Source organism: Sturnira hondurensis, unplaced genomic scaffold (genome assembly GCF_014824575.4).
Source record: "Sturnira hondurensis isolate 20B ecotype Veracruz unplaced genomic scaffold, ASM1482457v3 Scaffold0022201, whole genome shotgun sequence".
Lineage (NCBI taxonomy): Eukaryota > Metazoa > Chordata > Mammalia > Chiroptera > Phyllostomidae > Sturnira > Sturnira hondurensis.
The window spans coordinates 4363668-4387493 of NW_028094832.1; positions in this window are offsets into that span (position 1 = coordinate 4363668).

A 23826-nucleotide genomic window follows, 5' to 3' on the forward strand; every position below is an offset into this window, starting at 1 on the left:
CTCTGATACATTTGAGTGGTCAGCCAGTGGAGCCTGTCGCCCCATATGCCAGACTGGAACCCCTGCTGAGACACTGAACACTGTCAAGCCTGGGAAAGAAGTTACTCAGTAGAATTTGCAATGGAATGTCTCACCAGAATGGGTCAGTTACTTTGTGTCTCTGGGTGAGAGAGAACTACTCGTTCTTTCATGGGATCCCATCGTTCTGCTACAAGCCAGGCCTGTTGAAGTGAACTATGCCTGGAATGAAACAGGCACCACTGAAGGGGGCAGGAGGGGAAGGTGGGGCCCTGGTCTGGCGTATCTCATCCCCAGGCCATCTCCTCATTCCTGACGGTGCCGCCTCCCCAGCAAACACGTGTGTTATGTACAGCCAGGTCAGGTTTCTAAGGCTGCCAGTCTCCCTTTCCTCAAGGCGAAGGCCAAGTGGGCACAGTGTTTTGTTGCTAGTACAATCACTCGCCATTATCTTTGTCCCCTCCATTGGCCAGGAGAACATTACGGCACAGAGAGGAGCCCTTACTACATTCACTCGACAAGCCTTAGATGGTGGCCAGCAAAGCCTGCCCTTACTGAACACTGAAACGTCTCTAAAGAGAAAAGCTGTCTCAAAATAGGATGACCTTGGACATTATTACTGCCTTGCAAGGAGGTACCTGTGCCATTATCTAAAGAGACTGTTGTGTGTTCGTGCCCAGTGGGTCTGCTAATATGTCATTTTCTAAGTCACATGAGGGCACAAGTGAGTGCTCCAAGTGATCTCACCCCCTGCAGGGGACTTAATAAATCGGTGGTTCTGATCACGGGGCTCTTGGTGGAAAAATTGTTTTGGGAATCATGATCTTACTCTGTTTTTCTTGCATGTACCAATATGTCATTGTAGTGCCTGCCTCCAATGCAGCCAAGTAGCTGCCAAATGAGATACTTCCGTGCTAGTGAAACCCCTTGCTGATCACTCAGGGAACCGCAGGGAAAAGGGAGCATGTGAGATTGTAAGAGCCAGGCACACGGAGGGGAGTGTTGGAGGAGGTCACTTGGACATGATTGCTGTTGACTCAAGCTGGGTCCAGACCATAAGAATCTCCTCCCTCCTCCCCGTTCTTGGAATGTATACCCTGCACACCGATCCCATAGTGAAAGCCATTTTTAAGGACATAGCCTTGAGAGAGTAAGGTGTTGTACAGATCATCTGGACCATGGGCATCATTGAACTCAGTGAAGGACTCTATGTAAACTCCTAAGATTCTGATAGGCTGGTGTGTAGATCTAGTTACCTTCCAGTCACCCAAGACAAGCCTCACAGGTAAGTTCCCTTGCTTATTGAAGCTGTCACCTAGCAATCTGAGTGGTCTGCCTCTCTCCTTGGTCTCTCTTTTCCCTGTGTGCGTAGGGGTCAGTTTACAAACCAGCAGTACCACAGTAGGAGATATCAGCAGAATCTCTTTAAATCACTCCTGGGTTAAGCAGACAAAAATAGCAAGGGGGGTTGTCCTGACTGGTGTGGCTCAGCTGGTTGAGCATTGTTCTGCAATATGAAAGGCTGGTCACCCCGAAACCTTATAGTGGTGCCTGGACCTTGAATTTCCTGGGGGTTCACAACCCATCCGTCTCGCAGATGCCCCAGCAAAACCACAGAGCATCGTGCAGCAGGGCCAGTCTCCACATGTTAACACCCTATCATCAGTGTCAGGAGAACAGGCACAGATTCCCGGGCCACCGCCCTACGACACACTGTGGCACTGTGCGAGGAGCCTTTGGGGGGCACTGAGAAGGCCCACTGTTCTGCCTCCCATAAGAAGGCAGATTGATCTGAGGTATCAGAAACCTGTACTTGTCAGTCCTTTCCATGAACCGTCTTGATGATGAAGCTCTTTTGCAAAGGCATCAGAGTAAAACAATAACTGTAAATGACAATAGACTTAAAAATGACCGTGGTTAGAGATCTGATGGGAGTTCATCATCATAAAATTGACAAACAAATTTAGTGGCATACATTTCAAAGTTATGGTTTACAACATTGTGCCAGAACATACCAGATTTTTAAGAATTTCATATAACTATACCCTAAAAAATTAGCATCACTCCTTACTTGACAATCTTTCCCACATAATTGAACATATCAAATAAGCCTAATCAAACTAGTTTAATATCTCTCCTTCATAAGAAGAGAGAACACATGTTTTAAGATGTTTCAGATATCCCTGGAAAATCCCAGTTAGTCCAAAGTCAAGAAGAATATTCAGAATTTGATTTTTGGTAAGTTTGTCTAAAATATCCAGATTTAAGACATTCAGTTGCATAAGACCATAAGTTACTGTAAAAACAACACTTATCTATTTAAACAAAGTGTCAGTTAAAGACTTCAAAGGCAAATGTAGAGAGTTGCATAGCTGCCGATGACACTCAGCTCTTTTACTAGAGAAGACTTTGCTTTCTGAAATCATCAAAGACATGATAAAGACGATGTGAAGCACAGGAAACGGGTTCAATAAACCAGAGAATCCTTGTTTTCTAGGCAGATTACTTAAAAGATAGAGAAAAGCTCGTCACCATCCCATCAAGAACAAACAGTTCAAGAAAACTTTTCCCATGTGGAAGATGAAAGAGAATGAAGTTTCAGTTTCACGTAAGTGCATCATTCACATTAAAGCTTAGTTTTCTCCAAGCCAGTTAAATAGATAGAGCTCTTGGACAAATTAATTTTGGCAAAACACTCCAGAAGTAGAAAAATACCGCATATACATACCATGTGTCCATAGACACACCAACAGACTTTCATTCCCAAACTTTAGCCATGAGTCACATACAACCAAATAAAATTCAACAGTTTGAAAAACAGTTGAGTCCAAATGTGTCACTGGCGGACAGAACACATTGAGATTATCCACTCTCACGGAGAAAACTTTTTACAAATTGTTGTGGAGAAAACTTAAATTTGTATTTGCCCTTCACCAGAAATCTCGCTGACGCTGTTGACTAGATTTGGAGTAAAGGAGCCTGTATTTCATTCTGTATTTTAAAAAGTGCCCCCACACTTCATTTTTCAGTCTCAGGCAATCGTGGGCAGTGTTTATATTTCAAAGACATGATGAGATTTACAATTTCAAGGAACAGAAAAGAATGCAAGTTTTTCTCCTAGGATTTTGGGGGCATATTTCTCTATTATCAGAAGTGTAGGGTGATTACTATTTAAAAAAAAAATCTGTATTAGGGGTTAGAGGACATGAGACACTCTGTTCGTTTCAATGTCTGTGACCACAACGCCCTCCCCTCCACTCTTCTCAATTTCCCAGAATTGTACCTCTTTGGGTCTGAGTCGGGCTTTGTCAGAGGACTGGATTCTTAATCTGCGGCAGCTTGAGCCCCCCTACTTTTGCAAAAAGGCATGCTGAAGTCTCTACCTTGTTATTGTGCTCTTTCCCTTGGCCACCCACAGCTAGCAGAGTAGTGGACAACTGGGTGTCCATCTCTAGCTGCAGCTCTTCTTCCCACGTTCCAGCGTAGGACCCTGGTTGGCCATCCGTGGCTAGCTGAACTGCCCACAGTAGACCAGCCCACCGGAGCAGCCATTTCTCTCTCTTCTTTGCCACAGTGCATTACGCATGGTTTCTCAAACAAATTCATTAAGGCAGTGCTCTTTCTCAGAGCACCCCTGTACCCACACATCAGTCCACAACATCTGACATGTGGGCCACTTCCCACACAGAGTGGATGGTCAGCTCAGGCTTTCCCCTGTGGGGCTGCATCTTTTCCAAGGCCCACTCTCCACTGTTCTGGCTGGCTTCCTACTTGTTCCCTGACAACCTCAGGGGCTGGTCCGTGTGATCCAAAACTGCCCCCCAAACTCACAGAGAACAGGGAGAAACTGAAGAAGGAGTCAGACTGCTCTAGATCGGTAGGTGGGAGCTTTAAGAAACGAGACTCTTGGTTTGGGCACCAGCCCGCCAGAATCTTTAAGGTTTATACAGAGTCCTCCACTTGGTTCAGTCATGGACACAGGGCAGATGGCCTCCACAACCCCTTACTCTCTCAAGGCAGTGTTCTTGAAAATGGCTCTCACTGTGGGCACAGTGGTCAGAGCACATATTCTAAGGATGGGGGAGGCTGGGGAGGCTGGGGCTGCCCGAGACCAGCTCATGAATGAAACCCCAGTCACATCCTCTCATTGACCACCTCCAACAAGCAGTGGATTTTTCAACTTTTCCTTAAATTTCCATAAATTTTTTTGCAATTTAGATTTTGATATAATTTTAAGAGTTCTGATAATTTTGAGTAAGAGTTCTGATATATTTTGATAATTTTGGTGCAATAAAACAGTTCTGATACTTCAAGGTGTATTGTAGTATGACCCTCCCTCTTGAAGTTGGTAAGTAGAGACAAGTATCCTTTGTGATCTTTCTTTCTTTCATTTTCAATAATACATTTATTTTATCTTGTTAGAGAATTTTATGCAGTAAGCAAGTGATTTGTTATCAATCTATTGAAAATACAAAAAGAATAATTGAAAAATTATGATATTTCTATTGTCAGGCATCAAAGCTGACTTTGTGTACAATGGGAAAAAATGTAAAACGGAACTTATTATTTTGTCTCAACATGCTTAATGTTATTCATTCATGAGCTAATGTATATATTATGATAAAAATGCTAGGCCAAAGATACTAAATATTTATTGAATACAATTAAATGAGTGAGCAAAGTCAATTCTGTAGTTTTGTATAAGACACGATTCTGATTGCCAACCTATTGGCAATTAGAATAAGTTGGCAATTCAGCCAACCTATTCATTCACTTAACAGATATTTTAATTTGCTTGTTTTCACCTCTTGACATCCTTCACCCATTTTCTTAAACTTTGCTTTAAACTTTAGGCTCAAGAGCCTTACATCCCCTGCAGGTTGTTTAATGAAGCACCCAGAGTTCCTTTTTCCTGTTACTTCTTATTGCCCAGCCTGCGATACCTAGACCGTATGGTCTAACTCGCTCTGCTTAGAAGGGCTCCGCAGAACGGGCACCGGAGGCGGCTGGCCTGGGTGAACGTTACAGTGCCAGCCACCATTCCCTATGAGAGCCACCATTTCATCCCCAACTTGGAATATCTGAAAAATCACCTATTCCTTGGAACATGCCTGTGTGCCCCCCCCCCCACTTCCTTTACTGAATTTGTTTTTGAAAGTCTTTGAAAGTTCACTTCCTGCCTGAAAGCTCTGCCTGAGGCAGAGGGAGTGAATTTGCCTTCTTTATCTAAACACTCACCCCTCCCATCCTCCACTCCATCCAAAGCCACAGGGAGGGGGGTGCACAGTGCTTAGATGCAAGTTNAATCACCTATTCCTTGGAACATGCCTGTGTGCCCCCCCGCCACTTCCTTTACTGAATTTGTTTTTGAAAGTCTTTGAAAGTTCACTTCCTGCATGAAAGCTCTGCCTGAGGCAGAGGGAGTGAATTTGCCTTCTTTATCTAAACACTCACCCCTCCCATCCTCCACTCCATCCAAAGCCACAGGGAGGGGGGTGCACAGTGCTTAGATGCAAGTTTATTTTCTGCCTTAACACAGTATTGCTGTTTCCACACAAATATCAGAAGTACAAAGCTATGGCTTAATTTACCGCTTTAGTTAGAGGATTAACGTACTTTAAATTTCTCTTTTATACATATAAAATGTTTTCTTTCTGAGAAACAGGCAAGGGGAAGGGTGCTCCTTCTCATTCTCCCTTCCTCCCCCTATCTTGCCTACAGTCCTTTGATTATTCTCTGTTCTTTCCTTCCTCCTCTTGCTCCCTTTTAACATTAAATTTCCCCATGTTATTGGCTGATCGAGACCCAAGAGTGGATACAGTGAGAAAAAATAAAGGGGGAAAAACCCTCTTTGCTATATTGTCACTTTACACGAATCACATCTATTGAAAGTTTGTGACTTAAAGGGTATCACCAGGTAACATTTAACAAATTTTTTTTATGAATTAATTAATTCATTAACAAATACACCATTGTGTGCTTGGCGATATAATAGGCACTCATCCTTCCTTGCTCTAGAAAACCAACCTGTGGACCTAAGCTTTTTTATGTTTAATAAATTGATGTGTATAATTTATGTTTAATTTATAAAATGAATTAAACATAAAATAATTTATGCTTAACTCTCTGGCTACAGAAAATAACTACTAGAATTTGGTATCTTCTTTGCCCCCACTTTGCAAAACATGAATGACTTCACCTTTTTTTGCTAGTTTCTTCTCTTCTCCCCAAGGTGTAGAAAAGACTGCTAAAGTGTAGGGTCCAGGCAAAACCCGCTTTAAATCCTGGCCGTATGTGTGAATCTAGACATTTTAACGTACTTTTGAGGGTGGGCCAGGCACCTGTCAAGGCCTGGAAGGGGAAGATAGAATTGCAAGATCATGTCATGTTGTGGAACAGAAGGATTTGTCTCAGGGACTTGGGGATGCTGGCTCCATTGTAGGTGCAAGTATGCACAGCTAAGAATCTAAAAGAGAATTGTGAGAGAAGGAATTAAAATAAGACTTTTCCATGCAAGGACCCACCTTGATCCTGAAAGAAAACAAACCAAGGGCAATGGCGCCAACTGAGCAGAGTGTGGAGGTTAGAAACCCAAGTACAGCTCACTGACGTCGGTGTGAACCAAGCAGAGATCCACTATGTAAAATACTGTAGGTACCATGAGAAGGTTTCAATCAAGGAAATAAAGTACATGTAAGTTATAAAAAAGAAAAGAAAAGAAAGCTTGTACATTATACATATACTTTTGAGCTTTCGTGGATTAACTACAGCAGAGATGTGGCGATGCAAGGGGGAAAGTGCGTAAAGTAACTTACACAAGGAGTGTTCCTTTCATTATGTTTGTCTTCGTTTATCAGCCCTTTGGGGACGAATTATAAACCCGTTAATCTAAATTGCAGTGGTATTAATAATCTATTTTAAAAAGTAAACACATGGGCCTGGCAGTGCAAGCAAAGGTGTAACCCAGACACGTGTAAAGGAAGGCCATTCATTGATTTTGCAACCTGGTACTTCACATGCAGACCGTGTGGTTTCCAGGGCCATCCACTTGCTGTTGTACTGAGCTGGGGAAATTCTGCAGTGAAAATTCAGCAATACAGGCATTTCTGATGCACTTTGATCTCTCGTGGGGGAATTTTTTTCTTTTTCTTGCTTAAACAACCAGTCATAGTAATATATTTACATAATAATATTTGTGAGGTGGGATTGTGGAAAACCCGGGCACTTGCAATGTGGCAGAATCAGGTTCTCTGTGACCGTGAGCAAGTTATGTGACTTCTCCGTGCCTCCAGTTGGTTTCTGAGCTGTAAAACGGGTATAAGGTTTGTGCATGAATTAAGTTCAACATGTATTTAAAACACATGGCACATAATTGGCAATCAGTGTTATTTCCTCCCCCCACCCCGTGGCCACCTGATCTGTTACAAGGACGTCACCCCCGTAGGGCACACCTGTTGAGTTTGCCAGGCCCCATTCTAGACGGTTCACAAAGTTCCCTCCTTTTATTCTCACGCAACCTTGCGTAGAAGAGTTTAGAGAGGCGCTTGGCGCATAAAGCTAAAGTGTCAGCCTCACGCCTCTTCACTTGTGCAAGTCTCTTCCAAAGCCCTGAATCTAATTTTGTCTTTTCATTTGTAGAGGCCCTCCTGCTCCCCATTTGCAGTTTCAGGCCCCACAAAATCTGGACATGCCCTGGATAGGTATAGATACCATTCTTTTCCTCGCTTTGCAAAGATGAGTAAAATAAGTTGCCTAAGATTACATTCTCGTTAGTGGAGGGAGATTTTAACCGCAGTCTGACCATCCCAAACTATTAGCTACTGCAAGTGATGACAATGGTGTCGTCGGGAGACGGAGTCGCCAACCCCGGGTGGAAAGTCAGAGCAGGGGTCTCTTGGAGTGGCCACCGCGGGCCGGCTGGGGTCGCGGGGGAACTCCCCCACGGAGGTTGCCAGCCCCTTCCTCCCCTTCCCCTTCTCCTTTCCCGTGCTGTCCGCCTGGCTGCCTCCCAGAGTGGCCGGCTTTCCCCCAGCTGCCTGCCAGCGCCTGGCCCTGGGGCTGGGCTCCAGAACTTTCCAAGGAGGAGAAGGTGAGGTGCGTGGCGGGACGCAGCTGCTGCTGGGGCCGGAGCGCGCGGAGCTGGACGGTCGCCGCGTGGCAAGTGCCCGGGGCGGGGCCACCGTGGGGCCGAACACCCACCACTTGAGGCTGCCCCACGTGCTACACGCTCGCCTCGGGCGGCCACCTTCGGGCAGCTCCCCGCGAGCTTCCCGTTTCTCCGCGGCTCCTCGCTCCCGCGCGGAGCCGGCCAGAGCGGGCGACAGTGACCAGTGAATGGAGGGGCTGTCACCTTCCGCCCTCCCCGCGGTCCCCGGCCAGGGTCGTGTCTCGCCTGATCCAGGTTCTGTGTGCACTGAGTACAGGGAGCGGAAGGCGCGGGGATGTCTGCGTCTACGGCAGAGTAATTTCGGAACCACCCCAAACGTGAGAATCTCAAGTTCAGGCGTAGCCCGTCCCCTGAGACTGAGTTGATGGGAAGAAAACGACCGCGTGGCAGCAGGGGAAGTCCCCGCAGACTAAAGGGAGAACAGGGACCGGGCCTGTGGCTCCCCCAGGACCTTAGGGGACGCATAGGGAAGAATTACGCGGGGCAGGGTGCCCTGGTTGGTGGCAGGCGGGACGCGTTGCCCGCAGCTGCGGTCCGGGTAGCTTTTGCGGGTGCGCAGCCGTGTCTGTTTTGGTGTCGGCGACAGCGCCGCTGCTCCAGCGTGTGCTGGGAGGGGAGGTGTTTCACGGAGTGTGAACAAGCTCACTGGCCACTGAATGGAAATAGAAATAACTCCAATGTGTTCAGGGAATACGACAATGTGTTCTTGTACGACATTACAAGATTCATGTGGCCTAGTAGTTCGGCCGCCTAACCTGAGGCGCCTCCTGGGATCACCCGGAGAGTTTTTCGAAGACCACCTGCTGGACCCGCCCCAAAGGCCCTGAATCAGAAGCCTCATGGGCTGAAGCCTTGGCCTGTGCATTTTTGCAAAAGCTTCCTCTGGGGATTTTTCTGCAGGCTCCTGGTTGAGAACCAGGAGGTAGAAGAACTGGGTTCTACTCAGTGTGACTGTTACACAAATGTTAAGCACAGTTTCCTCACCTGTACACTTGTCCTGCGACCTCGTTATAAGGATCAGATAGTATAGGAGGCGTGGAAGTGTATCAAAAAGGCAGAGATCGGTTTGGTGGCAACGAAAGGACAGTCTGCTTTGGATCTGCAAGGGATGTTTGGATTAAGTGAGAGGAGAGCGGAAAAGGAACCTTGCCAGGGAAAAGGAAAGGAGGATTGGCTTTCACGTGATCATTTCTATACCAGCCTTGTAGTAAATCGCAACTGAGAAACTCACTATCACCTGGATCAAGTAGATTAAACTGGATGCAAAGCAAGCGAGCTGCAGTCCTCCCTGTCTGTAGATGGTTTGAAAAACGCACCCTGTACATTTCCTCTTCTCAAATACCAAAGGCTTTAGATTATTTTTATTTAGGCAAAGCAAGAGCCAGCCATCGCCAGCATGTCCTGTATTGTGGTAACCTCCATTTGAAGGCTAAATGTGGATTTCTGTCCCATTATTCAACAGATCTGCCTCGGGGATCTTGATGAATTAGGCATCCTTGAAATACGAAGATGAATAAAATGCTGGGGTTTCCCTGGCCATCTCTGTCTGGTGGAGGGGGGCTGCTGTGAAAACAGGCCGCAATATGACCCCGTTGAGATGATAATAAGGGTAGAGAATGAACAGAGTACGTGCAGCCCAGAGGACGGAGCAGCTCCTTCAGCCTCAGGGGAAGGGCATCAGTGAACGTGACATAGGAGCTGGGTAAACAGCGCCCTTCAGTAAAATGCTTTGAGAATTTAGAATTCTATGCGAAGTCAAATCTATGTTCCTATTTTTAAATCTGATAAAATTCTGGTATAATCCTATGCTGACAATCTAAAGTAGAAATGACTTCTGGTTTCATGATGACTCTTAAAAATTTACTAGGCTTTCTGTCATCTTTGTAATATGTCTGATGTTAATTCAAGGAGGGGGTGGCAAGAAAAAACAAAAGAAAAAGTTTACATGCCCTGCGTTCTTACCAAATATTTAATTCCACTTAAAATATAATATTCAAGTAGATAAAGTCTTTGAATTACATGCACTTTTAAAAGTAGTGCTGTTTTTGGTGGGTCTCATCATGTTTCTTATGAACACTTAACAATTTGATAGAGGAGAAGGGCACACAAGGAGGACTGTGGGAAGAATAAAGAGGAAATAACCGGAAGAGGGGGAAGGGGAGGAGAAAGGAGTCTGGGAGTGGTGATGGAAGGGGTGGGTGTTGGCGCTATTTGGTGCTAACCTGGAAAGAAAAGGCTTTTCAATGTGAGGGGCAACAAGCGTGTATTGAGATTGATAAGAACAGTTATTTAGGAATCATTAATTCAGGGAGAAGCCCAGTTCCAAATTAGAGACAAAGGCAATGAGTGTGAGAAAGGGTAGGGCAACAATGAAGTCACTAGAAGGAAGGCATTTTTAATGGTACAAATAACATAATATAGTAATGTTCATTCTAAATTTTTTTAAATTTTTCAGACTAGGTGTCTTCAGTTCAATAATCAAAATAACTGCTGTCTTGTTATCTTTGCAAACAGTTCTTAGGAAACAAGGTTATTTAGGCCCCGTCCAAAGGTTGTTTTGCCCTTTCTTAGCATTCCGAAGTTTGAGATATAAGACACGCAAGACAGTTCTGGCTACTCCAGCTCCATTTTAAAGTGACTCCATTTCCATTATTGCTTACACTGGAAAGGAGAGAGAAAAAGAAATCGATGTGTCAAACATGGCTGCCAGCTCCTTCAGGGATCTGTTGTCTTTTACACATTTTGATTAAGCTGGCATATAAACTCTTACTTTTCTAAGTTATTTCAAACATATTTAGAGGGAGGCAGTGTAATGTGGTCGTTACTGTATGGGCTCAGGAGCCCTAAATTGGAATAAGTTCTAGCTGGTGACTCCGGGCAAGGGTCTTAACTAGCTATGTCCGCCTGTTTGTGAAACGAGGCTGGTAGCCCCAGGAGGCCCAGGAGAATGACAGCTATGAGGCTTAGGAGGCAGCTGGCCACAGTAAACCCTCAGCCAGGCTTGGCCTCTGCTGCTGTTCTTTTCCGACTTGACTGCATCCTGGAGGAAGCACTGGTAAGCTGTCAGATAACACTGGAATTCCTCTCCCTCCAGGTATTGGGAGAGACTGAGTGAGGAGCTGTGACTTTTGCAGTGTAGTCCCGTGCATTGCTCCTGCTCTATGCACACACTTGCTGTTCTGTTATGGTTGAGGTGGACTCTCCCTGGAGTTTAAAGGGGCAAGACTATGATCATGGGAGTCTATTACAACTGTTCCACTCACAGTATTGTAACTGTGTAGACAGGGGCCCATTCACATGGCATGTTGGTGTAGGGCCCAACAGGTAGTGTTGAAATAAACAGGTTTTTAGCTACAATATTCCAACCTTGGGAGGCTAGGAGCACTTCAGCTCAGAGCCCTGTTCTCCCATGAGACCCAGCGCTTCTCTCGCTCCCCAGAAGGCTATAAGCCAAAAGCCCCCAAAGTTCCCCATGTCCTTATCTGTGCCTTAGCCAGCTGTGCAGTCTTGCAGCAGCTCTCTCCTTCAGTATCTGGGGTATGTTGTCATCAGCCTCCATGTAACAGTCCAGGAAAGTATATGACATGTTATACTAGATCGTGGTAAAATCCAGGAAAGGCAAAAGTCCCAAGAGCCCAGGTAGGGTCTGGGTCTACAGACCAAGCCATTAAGGACCCTGCCTGGCAGCAGGTCAGCGTCTTGCCAGGCAGGGTCCTCAATGGCTTGGAGTCAGCTAGAGCAGGCGCGATCTGAGTGGCAGTGTGTCTCCTTCCTTACTACACCAGGCCACGTAGCAGGATCTCGACTACAAACTGCATAGCTGCTTGCTCGCTGCTCACGGCTGCTATGTCTTTGCTCTCCTTCCTTGTGGCTCCCACTTCCTACACCTTTTCCAAGGCAGCTCTGCTCATGGCTGAGGTCCTTAGTTTTAAATGCCCTGGGGCTTCCTAGGTGACCTACTATGTGGCTTCTTCCACAATGAGTCACATTTGCCACTTTCCCCATATTATTCTACCTTCTCTAGGCTGCCATCCTTGACTTGGTGATGCAGGGGGAACCGCCTCCCTGCCCTGGAACAGGTGCTGTAAAAACCCCAGCTGTGTCATGGGCCACCATACATTCTGCAAGTCACGTCCACACCTAGTGCCCCCTTTGCCTGGGGCATTGCCTGGGGCAGTAGCACAGCTTCCCTCCAGGGAAGACACAGAAATCACCTTGGCATTGTTATGAAAAGTATCCTAGGCCTTACCATCAGCTCCACCATTAGCTGTGGGGGAACATGCTCTGTACCCTATTTCAGCATCACCTAGAGATTCTCTTGCTTCTTGTTGATTTCTGTGAAAACTACAGTTTTATTTCAGAGGCTTATGGTGAGATTCAATTCCTGCTGGGGGTGGGGGGGCATGGTGGGGAGACAGTGAGAGAGCCATAAGGAAGTTGCATATAGAAGACCTTTAAAGGTGGTTTAAAGGTGGAACTCCTTCTCTCAACTCACAGTAAGGTGTTGTAATATTATCAGAAAGATAATCATCTTTATTGCTCAGCAACTTAACGGCTTGTATATGCAGCTGATGGTTCTGGTGCAGAATTAGTGTTTTCTAGCACGCCTCCTTTTCATACATGTGTGGTGCCTGGAGAGGTGGGGAGGGGATCATGGCTCCAGAGAGAGCTCATGGATGTGGGTCAGATCCTAATTAGGATGTTAATTGGAAACTTGCAAAGGTCTGACCAAGAATCTCTCCATGTAAAGCCAGGACACACTAAAGTATAAAGGAAGACTGTTTGGGGAGTAGCGCCCAACGTGGGTTTGTTTTTCTCGTGGAGGGTCATCTCTAGGCTGCGTAGGTCTCCTCTCTGCTTTCAGGCGCAGGTGCCCCCAGTTTCACATCTTGTTCAGCGTTTTTAACCCTCACAATCCAGCATCAAAAAAACGTATGTGCTCAGAATAGTATTGGGCGCTGTAGGTGGTACTGGGAGGTGGAACGTCAACATTTAGCCCAGGGACCGTGGGTTTAAATACCAGGTGTGCGTGGCGCCATACATCCTCCTGAAAGGAAGCAATCGGAAGACTCTCACACGGTATGAGCAGACTTTCAGAAGGAGGGGGAGGGACATGCCCTTGCTGTGGTAAGAATGGCCGTTCAAACCTTGTTCACAGGGGGATGCAGGACCTCTGGGTGGCCCTAGAAACAGAGGTGAAAGAGGAAAGGTGAAAACAACCAGGGCCTGGAGGCTGATCCCCAGGAATTGCCCCAGGGGTCTCCACGTAAAGCAGGTTCATTTGCTGGGCAAGCCTCCAGGACGATGGCTCAGTCAGGCTTTCTCAAATTCACTCTCAGGGTACAATTCCCTCTCAGGATGCAGTGAGTGGCCACAGTAGGCAGTAACTATTTGTTGAATACTTTTGCTAAATACGGAGTGGGACAAAAGTAGTTTTACAGTTGTTTGCATGGGGAATATTCAATAATTAATAAATGATACAAGAATAAACTCAGTGTTTCTCATACTTACAACTGTAAACCTACTTTCTTTGTCAAGTTACAAGGGAAAGTTTATTTAGGAAGTTACAGAGGTAGTAGAACAGCCCTTGCAGCTTAGGAGAGAGAAAAGAGAGGTGATGACTTGGGGGAGGGAGGAAAGGCATGGGCACACACACCCCCCCCCCCCCCCGGGGAGAGCACGTCTGTATACCTACTTTTGCTCCACCCTTATATCACAAAGTATCTGGGAAAGTTAGAGTGATAGTTAGGATTAAGGGTGTGAATAGCACTTGTCAAAATGTTATGGGAAAAACTCCCAGGAACCTGGTTCTTCTCACCAATGCAGTAAAGAATTACAGACCAGTGAGCTGATCAGCGTGCCAGCAGGGTTTATTGGTGATCCATTCTTCTCAAAGAGAATGGGCCTAGCTGTGGGGTGGGGTAAGGGGGTACTGAAAGACACAGGGTCAGGGTGGAGCAGGACAGGGCCAGCATTGGTAAGGGAGGCCAGCATGCTTGGCCAGAGACCAGACGGCCTGGCAGGGTGCCCGGAGAACCAAGAGCGCCAACCTCCCCCCCCCCCAGTCCTTTGTCCTGAAGATTTACATAGTTGGCAGAATGAGGGGTGAACGGGAAGAAGTTGCATGTTGATTGTCAGGTAAAGGTGGTGCTAGCTTTCCAGAACAGGGGTGTGAATACTCAAAGGTATTAGTGGGCTTCCTCCTTCAGGCACTACGAGCCCATTTCAGCCTTTCTGGCCTTGGGATGAAAGCACAATTTCAAAGACTTTCTTTCCCAAATAGTAGAAAAGATACACAGAATTTCAAGGACTGCTGAGTCAGTGGGTGGGATATGTATCCCTCCTCTTTCCTGCCTTTGTTTCCCCTCTGGCTGCTCATTTTAGATTAACATCCCCTGCCTCGAGTAATAGGAACCCAAATCTTTGGGGACTTTGGACTCAAGACAGCTGGGTTAGTGGGTGAGACGCGTCTCCCTCCTCCTCCCTGCCTTGGTTTGCTATCTATCCTACGTAACAAAAACATAATGATTTTTTTCTATTATCAGGAAAGGGGGTTAATGATCAAGAAGACACCAGGTCCCCAGGGAAGGGAACTGAAGCAGAAGCGTCTGGCAATGACTTTGACTGGGCCTCTCCTTAGGTAGACACAAAGCTCCTTGAGTCCTGCCCAGGTGTTGGGTGAGTCTTAGAAAGGCCTGTGGGTCTGAGTCACACTAAATCAACTCATCAGACTCCATCTAATGCATCCTATTTTCAGTTTATTAATTTACATCTGGAAGACAAAAGGGCTAGCAGGCCCGTTTACTTCTTCAGATAGCAAGTTTAGGCATTTTCATCATGGTAGGGGAACTAGTTAAAGGCTGGAAGGCTACTTGATGAGAAAACAGAGCAAAAGCATTGACTGATTGTCAGTGAGAGCCCTGTGAAGCCTGGGAGGCCTGTGATACGCCCTTTGCCTGTCAAAGAACAGACATGCTGGCTGGAAGACAGGCCAGGCTCTCCCTTGCACAGCAATAAAGAGGCATTAACTGATAAACTGCTCCTCTTTATGTTTCCCTTTCCCAGACTCCCAAATCTCCACCAGCCTTTGACTGTTTTTCAAACACTTGTCAGATGTTCATGATTCCGATTTTTTCTTTACTTTTTAAAACGATTTTATTTATTTATTTTTAGAGAGGGGAAGGGAGAAAGAGAGGGAGAGAAACATCAATGTGTAGTTGCCTCTCACACACCTCCCACTGGGGATCTGGCCTGCAACCCAGGCATGTGCCCTAGACTGGGAGTCAAACCGGAGACCCTTCGGTTCTCAGGTCAACACTCACTCAATCCACTGAGCCACACCAGCCAGGGATTCTGATTTGTTTAGTTGGGATAATCTCTCCCAAATTGGAGGCCATTTCTGTTAGCAGAAATTCTAAATACTCAATTTGCTTTTGAGTACTAGTTTGGCAGCAACGTGGATTTTAGCTTTAGTGTAGATGCATGAATTTGGAGCCACTGTTGTTTTTTTTTGTTTGTTTTTCTTTGGTAAATCCTCTCCCAGGGACATTTCTTCATTGCTTTTAGGGAGAGGGAGAAAGACAGAGAAAAACACCAATGTAGAGAGAAACATCAATTGAGCGCCTCTCATACATGCCCTGACAGGGGATCAAACCTCATCCTAGGTATGTGCCTGGACTAGAATCAAATCCACAATCTTTTAGTCTACGGGAGGACACTCCAGCCAGCTGAGCCACACCAACCAGGGCTATTTGGAATCACTCTTACTAGATATTAATCAAGTATTGGTTCAGCCTAAACTTGGGTTGCCATCTGGCTAGAGATACAACTACAATAACAATAATAATAGGTTTCTTTGAGCATTCATTTGTATGAGTCCATGAACCTGAAGACTTTGAGCTGAAGGAAGGGAAAAGAAGGATCTAGAAATAACATAAATGGAGGGGATGAAAAGGAGATCATTTGCTTCCCTACCCACTATTCCTAACGCCCCTCCCCGCACTGCCAACACACAACAGCCCTTACCCTGGAGACCTAGTTACCTAGACTGGGTTTTGGAGGAGAGATGCTAAAAGCATGAGCTGATGAAGCTAATTTTTGCAGCAATTTTATTAGAGGATCAAAGGGAATATAGTGTCTTTTAACCTGAAGGTTCAACCTGAGGCTACAGTGGGAGGGAAGGGCACAGCTCTCTGGAGCTCGGTGAGCAGTGTATCCAATGAAACTGGGGCTGGGGACACAGGTAGGGTATGTCTGTGATCAGGAGAAAAATCATTTTTAATATATACATTTATCCAGTACAGAAACTGTTGACGTAAGAAATGTCCAAACTTGTAGAGAATTTTTATAAGAGTTTGTCTGAGCCCAACTGATGATGTATCCTGGGGAACAAGATACTCCAGCACTCTGGAGAATTAGTTTTGCAATTTCTTTTATGCACTTGGAATTGAGGGGATTTAAAGAAGATTACTCGAAGATGAGAGGAAGCAAGGCAGAGATTCGATTACAGGACGGTTAACGAGATTAGGTGCTCTCTTGAGGGTGGTTATGGCTTATTTCAAAGTGTTTTAACCTAGATACACAGAAATAATGGATAAGGCGTACTTAAGGCAAAGATTAACCTTTTACTGAAGAAGTTACAGGCCTGGGGTGTGACTGCCCACCACGACCTGCCCTGTTAGGCATTTATGATCATATCACCCCGTGAAGTTACTTTGAACAGAACCCCTTGTTTTTTGCCCACAATATTTGTCATTTGTTATTGTTGGAGAAAAATAAGAGTGTGAAGTTTTTTGCAAACAAGAATAAATAGAACACTGCACACTATTATCAATCGGCAATGTGTAAAATGTCGTTAACCCTGTCTTTATATAGATGTCGATATTATTTAATAAAGAGGAACGCACAAGATATGTAACGTACTGAGAGTTCAGACTGGTTCAGTGGAGTTCCAAGGTTCCTCAGCAGTGCCCAAAGCGGAGTGTGTGCCGGGAGAGGGGATGAGGGAAAAGTAAAATGAATGTAGTTTTCTTACCATGCTGGTGTTTCAATCCATCTATTAGACTTTTATCTGTTTTATATTTGGGCTTCTGGTATAATATTGTCTTGAAAAAGAGTGTGCCTACTTTCAGAAGTAAGAGCACCACAGTTCCACAAGCTTTCAAAGGCGAAATTTTAGCCCCAAATATAGGGCTGCCACGTATTTATTTGGAACATGAACCTATCTCTGTGAATATAGTACTCAAATCAAGACATTGCCTACCTAATCCTTTGTGGGGATAAATTTTTTTTTTTTTGTCCCAGGCCTGGCTACCATGAATAATGGAAATGTACCTTTGGTTTTCCTCAATGCACCTGTGCTTATGATTTATCTCTCTGACAACCGTGGCTCCCAACCTAGACAAGAACATGTTCAAATTTCACTTTTTTGAGCCTCAGGATTTTGCTAAAGATGAATATGAAGAGCAGGGTTCTGGGAAGAAAACAGATGGGCCAGCAGGAGGGTCACCCATGGAAGAGACTGTGTAGAATCTGGCCTGGAGCAGGGAGGAATCAGTTGCAGGCGCCAGCGTACCCGGGGTCCTGGGAGAGAGGCATCCAGGGTCCTGAGAAGGGAGAGTCGGGGACAAAGCAGTTGTTTTGAAACCATGTAAAACCCCGTCTGTGTAACACAATTCCTGGTGTTACAGAACGCCGAGGCAGTGTGGTTTTGTCCGGCAAGCACAGCAAGCGACAGTGGGTTGTGGCTGCGCTGCTGCCCCTGTGCTTGGGTGCGTGACCTTTGATCTGCTTCCTCATATGTAAAATGAAAGCCTTCTTATACAAAGCGTCCTGCAAGCTTCCTTCTCAGCTAAACCACCTGTTTCAGGGCAGGTGTGTTTTCATGAATATCTATGGACATGAATATCTATGGATGTACCTCTCAGAGCTCATTTCTTGAATTTCTCACATGATAAGAAATTAGATATTTCTTTTTCAATACATGTAGTACCACCATATGTTCAGGATTATTTGGAGCAGAAAGGTTTATTTCTTGGGATTTAACAACATCTGGGGTGAATCTTTCACGATAACAACTCATGATTAAAAAATGCTGGGATCATGCATGTTCCCTTGTTTTATTTTGACACTAAGCTGTGTTAGATGAAAAATAAAATGGCATTAAATTTTGCATTACCATCCATCTGTTTTGTAAGTACTGGATTCCATTTACAAATTTAACATTTGCCAGAAATATTTTGGTAAAGAATGTAGTTCACACATAAACACATATACTCATATTTCTTTTTTATTGTGTAAATATAAAGAAAATTTGGAAGGACATTTGACTAACTTAATAATGACTACTTCAGAAGAGCTGGTAAACTTCCAACTTTTACATTGTTACAGTGAACATGTGTTAATTTTCACAATTTCAGGTGTGGGATCTGTTACAGATCAACCCTTCACTATTATAAAGTATCTTACTCTGCTAGGTTTGTAGACCAAATCAACATTGGACCGACCACACAGAGAAATGAGTGCCTCTTACTTGATGGGTGTTGGAGTCGAAGATGTACTTTTTGGTGTGTTCTTAGACAGGACTCTGGTGATAGTTAATGTAAACAAGGACTTTTCTCCAACCACATAAGAGGCTTAAGCCCAGAGTAAAAAACAAGTTTCATCATATTTGACTGTGGCTTCCTAGAGGGATGTGTGCAAAGGATCCCAAGGTCCTGTCTGTGTTCACTGGGCAAGAACACCGAGATCAGTAGCTGGCCTGGTTACAAAGGATGAGGCAAATGGCTGATCATTTGCCTTGTAGTATTTGCCATCCTTGAAGTCTAGAGTTTTTGGTGATAAGTTTCTTTTTCTTTTTGTCCAAATCTCTTAAGGACCGTATTCTTTATTATATATACCTAATTAGATAATATTTTGCGTAGTTAGTGGACAGTTTTATGATAAATCAAGTTAAGATTTCAAGGGCTGGAATTTTATATTCCTCACAGAAGCTGGCATGATACAATACCTGAAATAACTGTTCTGGAATTAATGACAAACAAAAGGAATGACTAATTAATATACAAGGTCCAGCATGAATAACACCCCTTTTTACTACAAAATCTTTTATGACAAAATCATAAGCATGTGATTCTGTAACAATAACAGTATCTCAGTCTAGCACTCACATTAAAATCATAAATTATTGCACCCATATCATTACCCTCCCAGCCACACTCAAGCAGGCCTTCCTTCTGCGGGACCCTGTATTTTGGCAATGTGAAGTTATAAGTACTAAGGATAAACCACTATGATAGAGCACCATCTAAAATAAATTTGTCCTCATTGATCAAAACAGCTACCAGTGTTGGTATTAAGCTGAACAATTAAGTATCATGACTTGTAATTTCTTTCTGTGACCCTCTTTAATCATCTCAGTTTATGATACCCAGAAAGAGTAAAATGGCTTACATGCATGACAGGTAGGTTAAATTTCACATTTGGGGTTTAAAAGGGTGGGGTTGTGTATATCCTGGACGTGGAGAGAAGGGTACCCATACTCTTTATTTTTACAAGGACTAGCTGTTAGAAAGGAAAAATAGAGAGAATTCGCCCCTCCCTTTTTTTCTTGGAAAAAAAAAGGGGGAGAAAGAAGCACTTAATCACAGGGTAATATGAAGCTGCCAGCATATTGGGTGTTCAATTAAACAGACTGCATTTTAAAACAAAGTCATGCATTTGGGTGACATCCTGCTTGCAGCCATATGGACAAGATGTTTATTCATCCAGCCGCCCCCAGTACTGTTCCAGACTCGGGGAGCAGAACAGAGGACAAGAGACAGAAGCCTTGCCCCATGTTATTCTTTACAGACGAGAAAATTAAATCTCTACAAAGTATTTTGACCAACACAGTAGAATTGGGACTTGATTCTAAATTCAGAATTTGACCCTCTACAGCACATAATTTTGGAAGACTCTGGTTGCACATCAGTAGGCCAGCTCTGTCTGCCTTTCCTAGCTCTTCCCTTTGATGGGAGGTCTACTCTTTTCCATCCTATGTGGTCTTAGGGTAAATCACATTAAATTTCTGAAAAGCAATCTAGGATCAGGTGATTAAAAACAATATGTGAGTAAAGCAGTATTTTCCCAGACTCCTGAGTTTTAATTTGGTAGAATGAAACCAGCCTTTAAAAAAAGGATAAAAAAATGTTAGAGTGCACCACAACTAGTAAATTAAATATTATGTAAAACTTTTATTCCATGAATGTATCCTTGTATTAGGTTACAATATGAATATTTCCCTTACTGTTGGTTGTGGTCAAAAACTTTTGAAACAGAGAATCGCGGTTCGATTCCCAGTCAGGGCACATGCTTGGGTTGCAGGCTGGTTCCCTGCAGGCCAACTCCCAGCAGGGGACGCATGAAAGGCAACCATACATTGATGTTTCTCTCCTTCCTCTCTAAAGATAAATAAATAAATAAAATCTTTAAAAGAAAACTTTTGAAACATATTGGTTTAAAGAGCATCGGGGAAGTTACGGTTCGTGACAAAAAATAGGGGTAGAAAATTATCTTTAGCCTTCATTTGAGTGTGTGCGTTGTCTACCTAAAGCAGTCGTAGCGATAAAGTGGAATCCGTGTGATGAAAGTTCTACAAGCTGTTTTCTGAATATGTGCCTGGACAGACTTAGTTTTCATTAAATACTCTCAATGCAGTGACTGGTTTTCTCTGTGTCCTATACTTATGCTTATTGTGGTTTCCTGTATTAAGTGGTTTCGTTATTTTTTTAAATATATTTATTTTGTCACTTAATTTCATGGTATATAAAGAAATTTGAGGAAATAAGGTACCCAGTTGAGGCAATATCCTATACATTATTTGATTATGATAAAGTCTGTAGCTGATTAGACTTTAATATAAGTTGTTAAATATTGTATGCTAACTTATTTTAAAATGATTGAATGTATTAGTTTTTCTATATTTCTAAATGTTGGTGGATTTCGCCTGAATATATGATTTGTAATCAAAGAATAACAGATAGTTTTCTAAATTGTGGTTTTCCATAAACTATAAGAAAACACCATTAATTTGGAATTTGTGATAATTTGGACAAATTGGAATAATACTTTAGAAAGATGAGAGCTTGCTGTTAAAAATAAACTGCATATAGATTTCAGGAGTTTTAAATCTGTGTAAAATACATTTTAGAAGCACATAAAAATCTACTTCACATGTTGTAATTTATTTCACAAATATATGTAGGATCTCAATGATTGAAATGGCCAAGATGGAGATGTATTTAAATATTTTATGTTTAGTCTTTGCAAGGTAAGAATTTGCTCCATAGAACAGGTTTATAATGTAATTATGAAGACAGAAAAGTAGATGAAAGGCTAGTCTTGAAAGAATGTAGAGATAATGTAGAGATATTTTTCTTTACAAAATAGACAGAGGATAGAACACACAAAAGATAAATTTCCTGGAGAAAGGCTCTGGGCAGGAAAGCCGAGTGAGCTCTGGTTGCTAGTATCAAAGACCTTACAATGCAACTGCATTACCAGCGTGTTACATTTACTTGAGTTCAAACAGTCAAGGTCAAGAGAAAGAAGAAAAAACTGATTATCAGTTCCAGAGGTACCTAGCATTTATGTCGTTGGGTGTACGTCCTGAAAGAATATGTCATGGAGAATGTGAATCTCTTCTTCTTCTGGTTGGTCTCAAGTCCACTCAGCTCTTACCAGGTACATAAATACTTTTAGATCAACCCAGCCTGCACCCCATTTACTGTCAGCAAACAACCTGGCTTCCTACTGCATTCAAAAACAAAATGGTGGCTGCAGATTTTGAGTTGCTTCCTTCCCATTCACTCCTCCCCACCCCTGCCTGTTAGCTTCCTCTTCTCCTGCCCCAGAGGCATGTCTCTCAGACCTGTCTTCTCTCCTTGAGGACTTGTTTCCTTCAGTTACATTCTCCCCGTCATAATCGGAGGCTGATGGCACAGAGGATAAAAATCCTGACTATGCAGCAGAGCCTGTCAGGTTGAAATATGTTTTTCTGCTTTCTAAATGTATAACCATGGGCATGTTGTTTAACTTCTTCGTGCGTCAGTTTTTCCATTTGAAAAAAAAAATGGGACTAGCTAATAGAGCTTACTTAGAACATTCTGTGCCTGACATTAGTTGAGGCAAATGAAGGGCCCCGGACAGTATCTGGCACAAGTCCTCCATGAATGCTGGTTTCTACTGTTACTTCTACCACTATTAACCTGCATTCTCTAAATCTCTATTGTTTTCCACCCGGTAGCCCATGTATTTGCTGAACTGTTTCCTGTTCTGGACAAGCATAAAGCCAGACCTTCCTTTGACCCTGACTCCCTTCTAACTACTATATTCTCTCCTTATCCCATCTGAGATTGTTTAAGGTTGTCTTCAACTCCCATTTGCTTTTATTTTCTTTTTAGAAAACCTTTAATGAGATATTGAGCAGATACAAAAATGATAGAATATTTTCTATTTTGAATACTCTGAAAACCTGTGTATCTACTACAATACTTACTATTAACTTTGGAGTCCCTGTGAGTCCCTCCCCAAATCCTTCCCTCATTTTCTTTCCAGTGTTACCACTGTGCAAATTCCTATACTTATCATTCCCTCATTTTTTTCAGACTTACCTAGTATTTGTGAGTGTTTAATTTTGCATATTGTTTATCTTTATAAGTAAAATTATGTGATATAAATTATCTGGAGGCTTGCTTTTTTATCTTAACTGTAAATTCATTCATTTTTATTGGCATAAAGAATGTCATTATATGCCACAATTTATTCATTTTTCTGTTGATGAACATTTGTTTTTTTTTAAGATTTTATTTACTTATTTTTAGAGAGTGGAGAATGGGGGGAGAAAGAGAGGGAGAGAAGCATCCGTGTGCGAGGGGACTTGGGGACCTGGCCTGCAACCCAGGCACGTGCCCTACCTCGGAGTAAAACCAGCAACCTTTTGGTTTGCAGACAAATGCCCAGTCCACTGATCCGCACCGGCTAGGGCTGGTGAACATTTGGATCTTTTGCTTTTATAAAGTTTTGCTATGAACATTCTTATACATGTATCCTGGCATACATATACTCAAGTTTTTCTGGATACATACCAAGGAATGGAATTTCAGGGACATTTAATATACCTCTTTGTACTCATTGAATATTAAACTTTGGTGGTCAAAGAGGTTATGCTATTTGTTTCTCCCATCAGAAATATAAATGTTCTTGTCAGACTTTTAAATTTTGGACTGTGAAATGGTATCTGACATTTGAAAAATTGTGTTATCTGATTACTGGTAAAGTCAACCATCTTTTCATTTGTTTCTTGACTGTATTTTGGTTTCTGCTCAAAGTGCCTCTTTATATGTTCTGCTCACTTTTCTTCCAAGTTTTTTATTTCTCTCTCTTATTTATTTATAGTGGGTCTTTATAATTATGGAATCATCAGCCTATCTCCAAATTTGTAGCTTATCTTTTTATTCTCTTTATGTCCTCTCTCCCTCCCAAGCTGCTTTTGAAATATTTTTTCTTAGTTATTGGTTTCCAGCAATTTGATTATGATGTGACTTGATGTGGTTTTCTTCTCTTAAAAAAACTTACTGAGATATAATTTATTTACCATATGA